Below are 8,422 nucleotides of genomic sequence, written 5' to 3'. Positions count from 1 at the left end.
CTGGCCACTCCCAAGTGAATGGCGATCAGAAAACTTTCCTCACTTCCGTGAACTTCTACACATGACTCCATCCTCCAATACAGTACATAATAATGTACTTTAGTGAAATAAAATTGATATTGGGACACTGCCAATGCAGTGTAAAGTGCTGCGAATGTCATTAAAGACCGAATGAATGCGGTGGTTTATTTGTATTTTAGTTAGTTGTTAATTTTTGTTGCGTATTTAGTAATTATCCAAATAATGTGGAATCCATAACAGGATATACTATATTAAGCTGTTTTACATATATATTTCTGCTTTATCCTAATAGTATTAAAGTTTCTTAAAAACATGTCTCATTCTCTGCCCAGTACCAGTCACAATAGTTTGAGACATTTTTTGTAAGGCTACGGTCTTCAAACCTGATGATCATTATTTGGAGGATAAATAGTCTTAAGGTTCTTTGAATGTATATTCTCAAGTTCTGTACTATTCTATTCAATTAAGTATATTTACAATTCGTTTATAGTTTCAAAATGCTGCATTTACTATGGCATCTACATAAAGCCATCCGAAGAAGCCTTCCTCAAAAGTCTTAAGTTTTCTGTTACTTTGAGCCTGTCCCGTTTCAGGAGTAAGATTAATCTCTTTATCAGCTACATAACTTTGTTATTTGACTATTTTTAGATTTATGTAATTAAAATGTGATTTTCCTACACCATAAGCAATTTATTATTTTTCTTTGGCTATGAGAGTAACATTCAAAATTAATTTGCCATACTACTTACTTATGTGTTACATTTTATAATTAATATTTAGTATTATATTATATTTATACCCTGGACAGGGTATATTACTTTTGTCACGAAGTTTGTAACACCCAGAAGGAAGTATCGGAGACCCTATAAAGTATATATCTAAATGATCAGTATGTTGAGCTGAGCCGTTTTAGCCATGTCCGTCTGTCTGTCCGTCTGTCCGTCTGTCTGTACATATACGAACTAGTCCCTCAGTTTATAATATATCGTTTTGAAATTTTGCAAACGTCATTTTCTCTTCAAGAAGCTGCTCATTTGTCGGAACTGCCGATATCGGTCCACTATAAAATATAGTTGCCATACAAACTGAACGATCGGAATCAAGTTCTTGTATGGAAAACTTTCACATTTGACAAGATATATTCACGAAACTTGGTTTAAATTATTTTCTAATGCAACAATGTAATATTCAAAGAAATTGTTGAGATCGGTTAACTATAACATATAGCTGCCATACAAACTGAACGATCGGAATCAAGTTCTTGTATGGAAAAGTTTCACTTTTGACGTCGTATCGTCACGAAATTTGGCATGCATTACTGCTTAAGGTAACAAAATAATCTCCGAAAATATTGTTCAGAACGGATTACTATAGCATATAGCTTCCATACAAACTGAACACATGGTTACTAACAGAAATGACCTGTGAAGGGTATTTAGCTTCGGTTCTTGTTTTTTCTACATTTGCATCGGTATGACTCGGGTGTTTACGCAACTTACATAAAGTGTGTCTGTTACGTCTTCATATAAGTACGTAGGTAATTTCAAACTATTCTGCATCGATATAGATAGATTCGAGACAATTTGCCTTGTTTTTTAAAGTTTTAACTAATGAGGCCAAAGCAAATGCATGTTTTTAGATATATAAAATATTTCCAACTGAAGAACTTTAGTTTTTATTTTTAAACTTTACTTATTACTTAGGTCTTTGCTGATGTCTATTCGGACGCATACATAATTCCTAAAATCAGTACGTGCACGTTTTATATATCCGTACACATATTATATAAAATGACCAAATATATGGCTTGCAAATGCTTCGAGTTCCTCATTGTATAAATTGCTTCCGGCCAAAAGAACAAGTATTGCTTTGGTTAGAATTAAGTAAATGTTTCTAAATGACTTTTTTGCCCCCAAAAATTATATAAATGTACTAACGCGTATTCGTGTTACATAGAAACAGCGTAACAACTTACATAACACCCAAAGTCATGTTTTTTTTCTAAATAATGGTTAATCACGAAAATGTTTAAGTCCTAAAATATGATCATAACTCATTGTAATGTGGACCATGGTCAATAACTGCATGCATATATACATGGTTTTATATACTAAATATGTCCATAGGAAATATACCATACACTAATGGTAGTTTAAAGCTTAAAATAGGTGAAGTCAGCACTTATATGTCTAATACAATTTTATGAAAGAAACAAAATAGACGCGAATATGTCTCTTCAAACTAAAGCTCATAAATCTAATATAATTAGACCACCTCACTTAACCAAAAGTTTCAATTTATTTCAAAATATTTGTATAAACGATTTCCACCCATCTCTTAACCAGTTGCACGCATGCATATATCTGTAATGTGAAGTATATTATTTGTAACGCAACTTTTGTACTTCCTGCACACCTGTGCCTCATGTTGGCATACGTTAACCAAAACGTGATACAAACGATGAAAATAGCGCTCATAAAACTAGTATAACGAAAAGTTCACTATCAAAGCATCATAAGAATACGCTTTGTCTGTTATGTAAATCAACATCACACGGCGCAACAAAGCAAATCAAATGTTAAAGTAAACAAGGAATATTGTCTGGCTGGCCAAAAGGTTGATAAAGGCTTTTCGTATAACCCTCATCAATTTGTTGATACTCTTTCATGCTTTTTACTTCGCAGAGTTTTAAGTAAAAAGTTTTTATCTGTCACGTACTTGGGAAATGTTTCTGTTTGTGTATTAAAACTCAAGTATGTGATCAAAATAACATAGAGTGATGCCAGATGACAGCTGTTTTATCTATGAAACTATGGAAGGGGTATATGTGTTATATAAATACATGTATATTAGTGTGTACGTTGTTCACAAAATTGATTTTTTCTACAAACACCCCGAATTTTTAGTTTTTCTTTAAAAAAAAATAATGATTCAACGTAAACTTTTCAATTTAAATAGTATCTAAATCATTTTACTTTTCCAATAAATATTTTATCCTCACTAAAATAACATTTTCTGCTTTGACATAAAAAAAATTCTTCAAAATTTATACGCAACTAAAGTTAAATATCAAATAACCTAATCATTTACACAAGTGAGTTATACATTCTCTGTTGCTCATACGACATGGTGTGCTGTGTTAATGCAGATGGCGATGGCTTGCCACCTTAAACTTAAGAGTTTTCGCCTTTGACAGATAAGGCCAACAAGTAATGTGTTGTGCAATCTTCAGACTGATGTCCTGGGACAGATACATGCATGCATATATGTATGTATATATACATGTAGATAAGTGCTAAGCATATAACACATGTGCTTGCGAATGGACCTAAGCATGTGATGGATTCGATGTGTTGAGTCGCAGGTCAATATGTCAAGTGCTCGGAATACAAATTTACACTGAACCTGAGTGGTTCTGAGCGGGTGCAATATTGCATCAAAACAGTTGGTGTATGACGAAACATTTAACACTCTCGCAATTTGCGAAGAGCAAAGGTGTGTTAATACTTTCACTAAAATATCACACATACTCGCATAGACCAATATGAACAGAAGGATAGGAATTTTTAAAGTATAGAGAATAAGTTATCGCAAATTTTAAGTTATTATTTCCAGCTTTTTTAGGCACAAAATACAGTCTTCAAAAAAAAGACAGTTTCTGGAGCATATATCCAATTTTACCCATTGTTGTTTCAAGTGCGCACTATTGTCATAACAGAATTCTCAAGATATTTATATAGTATGTTTACAGTTTAAAATTCAGTCGACGATTTCGACAATTTTTAGAGGTGAGAAGTTATATCTAACCTATATTCTTTAAACTGTAAAGTGAAAGAATGAGATAAAATTTAGAACTTTAATATGTGGAAACGAAGTGATTTCTCTAATTTTCACGTTATAACCTACATTAAGACAAAATAAGCATCCAGAAATTATGATTAAGTTCCTTAGGCAAATTATATTTCCATAATTTGTATTTTGCTCAATTGGTAGGACTGGCCTTAATTACTAACTATATCAAATATCAGCGCGATGAGTCAACAAGTTTATTTATAGCAGTTGCTTAAGTCGGTACACCTCAGTAGTGCGTTGCGATGTTCACAGTAGATCAAAAATTCGTGGCCGGAATCAGTTTTATGAAAAACACAAGTTTACGAGTGGTACAAAGCCTCCAAAGACGGTCGAGAAATCTTTGAAAACTTTCTTAGTTCTGCACGAATTTCGACATTTTCAACTGAAATATTAAAACATCCTTCATGTTGGTACATCAAGTCGTCCAGCCAGTGTAAGTGAGATGGCAAGAGAGCGCAACACTCTCTTGGGAGTCCTTTCGAATAATTCGGTGGATATTTTGGGTATGAAACGCGTTCTTGCTCGATTCGTCTCTATAAACTGATTTTTTTTAAACGAGTAAGATTGTGAACAAATTTAAATCCAAATACGCATTGAATACCATCAATCAACCACTGTATTCACGAGATTTTTCTCCGTGTAAGTTTTTCTTTTTTAAAATTTGTTGAAGCAGCAGAAGGTCTTTCCAAAAAGTGCTTCTACAAAGTGCTTTAAGTACTAGAAGAATGGTTGACATAATAGGGATAACTTTGAAGGCGACAAAATAAGAATTGTTGTTTCCCTAGCATAATTTTGTGATTTTATAAAAAGTTATGAACGAATATGTCTGAAAAGGAAGATTCTAAGCTGTTCATGCCTTGCAAAAACTATTTGTAAATAAATGACTGTATTGCTTGCAATAACATGTTGTATTATATCTGTTAGAAATATATGTTTAAATGTAATTTAATGACTCGTGTGTCAGACTGTGATGCTCCAGTTTGAAGGCTTTCCTCATACAGAGTTCTCTTATGCAAATAACTTGAAGAGTTTAAATGTAGATTAAACCATTTTTAATCTCCTACATCTTCTACAATAATTTTTTTAACGAAAATAGCAATAAATATTAATGGTTACAGTAGCAGTTGTCGATCAAGAAAACGCAAGAAACCACAGGTTCACAATCATTCATTTAAATTTCCACAACCCAAAGTATGAACTAGATACAAATAACTTAAAATTTGTCCATGTCAAAACTATGCTATGGGCATCGCTCATATGAAGCGTAGTCAATGCTGATTTTGTGTGGCCTAATAAATGGCACAGATTACTTTGCAAAAGATACTCGGGTTTTTTTTAATAAGAAGCCATAAGTAATTCAAAGTATTTGAGGTGTAGAAATAGTGTAAACTAAGATCTAGAAAATATACCACGATAGAAAAGATACGAATTATTTCAATATATTTTCATAAATTCATAAAATAATGCAAAATTCTTGTAAAAAATATACAACGCAATCAAATCATGTGAAGTAAATTCGAATGTGTTGGTCAAAGAAAAGATTCGGAAGCCAAGACCGCGCAAAACGGTTGAGTGTGCTTATGCTGGTATAGCAAAAATTATCAACAAGTATGCATTTAAAATAAAGCAGAAGGTAGCAGTCGATATTAATCAATCATTGGGTTTAAAATATTTTGCAGACTTGTCAGCTGACGCAAATTAGGCAAAGCTATTCGGGCGCATTTTGAGAAAGAAACAAATAATTTATTTTCTGCGAAGACGATCGATATTTTGGATTGGATGAATTCCATTAAAAACCTATGCAATGAAGTCAATATTAAAAGAGCATATAATGTTAACAATAAAAATGTTTGTATGGACTATAGTTACCTTAGTGCTAATCTTTATATTTAAAAATCTGTTTGTATATGAACTGCTCGTAAACGGCTGGACCGATTTTAATGAAATTTTTTGTGTGTGTTTAAAGAAATACGAGAATGGTTTAGATTCACAATTTGGTTCTCTGGAAAATGTTTTCTCAAATTAATTTTTCATTTGTAATTAATTGCTAATATGGAATGTTTTACATTGGATTCGATAGATTGCGCTACCATCGCAGTATCCAATATTGAAACCTTAAAAGGCGACACCTGTAGACCAATAGCAAGTTTTCATAATGTGGACAGGATTATTCGTGCTTAAGTAATAAATTGGGTGATTCAGTACATCTATGGGTAGCCATTACATTTTTTTCATACCTGCTAACAATTGGATAGAACAAGAATGCATAACAAGCGTCGTCAAGGCTTTGCAGATACTCTGTTAGATTATAGGCGAAGGACACAAATGCATTCATAACAAACCAAACGCGATATCTAAAATAAAAATATAGCGGCATGTGCAATTGAAGTGTTGATAAAAAAAGTCTATTATAATTTCAGATGTACAGCAATATTTTCGAAGCGATGAAGTATATATATTTCAAATTGATCTTTCCTAAAAAATAATAAATTTGCTAAATATTGGGGTATTTAAATAGAACTGCAACCAAATGCACAGTGCAATGAATTAAAACTGGCTCAGTAATAATTCGATGAATAGTATAACACGTGCATCCCAAAAGACTGATGCCATAACCTTGCCAGCCGATTTTTTGTCTTGGCACGCAAGAGAACCGTTTCATAAAGTGCAATCCACTAGGCTGACTGTCGACTCGACTCGATTGATTTTACTGGTGCACAGCCCAAATACAACCGTATTTGCGCCCAAAAAGCAATGCTTTCTTAACGCACGAATTGCTTTCTCTTCTAATAGTTATAATCTAAATAATAGAAATCATATAGATGATATTAGTTGTACTACCTATGTATCAGCCACAGTAAAACGTGGACGGGTCCTCTAGTATAGAATAAAATTTACTAACCATTTTTGTAAGCCAGGTGCCATATTGTCTAGAACTAGTATGTCTTGAAGTAAGTCCACTTTGGAAACAATTACTTTTAGCAAACTTCCATTCGCAAATATTCCTTTATAGGCAATAAGCACTCAATAGCAACTCGCTTGCATGAAATGTATGTATGTACTGTAGATTCCGAATCGGTACGCCAAATTAATTAAATACTAGAGTATATAGTTTTAGTTTGATTTGCTATAAAAGCGTATTTTTTGGTTCTTTTAAACTAAATTTCTTTAATCTTTTGGCGCTGCAGCTCTTTGTGAGCTTTGGCTTGCTGCACGACTGACCTCCAGAAGTCTCGGTCATCTTCCTTCATTTTCTCATCCATCTAGACCTTGACCTTCCTGTTTGCCTTAGTGTTGAATATTCTCGGGTGGATTAAAACAAATTGTAACGCCGCTCACTCTCCATGTAACGGTAATATTAAAAGCTACTACAGGGCAGAAACTTGATTAAGCGAGAAGCATCACCCACTTTTAGTTGTAATCACACATCTCGTTATCCACTCTACCGATTTTAACCAAATTAAGTACTTGACATGCTTTTGAGATTCATGTATCAAAGTCCAAAGTCATAGAGAACCCTTTCAATACTTCACAGAGCTTCATATACCTAATATCAAGAATTTCGGTTGACTTTATAATGCATATATCGGTCAATATATGAGTTATCGGTGGATCTAGCTTCCACATAGCTAATATCAGATTTTCGAACCTCCGGCTGACTTTACTCCATATGATAACGATTTTTCTGAAAAGTTATGTGATTTAGCGCTGAAATTAAGAAATACAAAAGCATAGATCATACTCTAAACTCAACCCAATCTAATATAAGTTATTAAGCTTTCGATTAATCATGAATATTGAATTCTTACGCTACATGTTTTAATACAAAATTTGCCTATACGTGAGAAAAGTTCTCCAGACTTTCTCATGTAAATTCTGAGAGTATAAAATATGCGGTTATGTCCGACCTGATACCTTCCGCACTTGGCTTTTATTATATTAGTTTTTTTAAGTGGTTCACATGAAAAATTTGCACGAATTTAACAAAAAGTTACGGATTCATTGTCGTGGATACCATTCGCGGACGACTGGGCTACTTCTGATTCACTGCATATTGGCTAGATAACCAAATCTATAGATATGACCGGCTGAACAGAAAAGGAGGTGGTGTCTTGTTTGCTGTTCATTCTTCAATTCCATCTGAAGAAGTCGATGTTTCGCATGCAGTGCGCTAATAGTGGCTATATCTACTTAACTTTATCTTATATACCGCCTCACTCGGACATATCTGTATAAATATATGCTGCATGCTTCATTAATAAATAATGTTTTCTCAATGGCCAATAATACTGATTCCATGATTGCTTTGGGGGATTTCAATTTACCGTGCGTAACATGGATATCTATGGATGACTACACCATTCCTATTAGTACACGCTTATGTTTTAACGAGTTCTTAGATAAAATGTCGGAGTTGGGTCTTAACCAAATTAATTTAATTTCGAACGAGTTTGGTAAGTTCTTAGATGTAGTCTATGTTGATAAGGCTTCAATGTTCTCTGTTGTCCGATGTGATCCTTTGGTTCGGCGAGAGGACTCGTATCATCCT

This window comes from Bactrocera latifrons, unplaced genomic scaffold (genome assembly GCF_001853355.1).
Source record: "Bactrocera latifrons isolate USDA-ARS-PBARC rearing strain unplaced genomic scaffold, ASM185335v1 scaffold_1, whole genome shotgun sequence".
NCBI classification, from domain to species: domain Eukaryota; kingdom Metazoa; phylum Arthropoda; class Insecta; order Diptera; family Tephritidae; genus Bactrocera; species Bactrocera latifrons.
Note: the sequence above shows the minus strand (reverse complement) of the source record.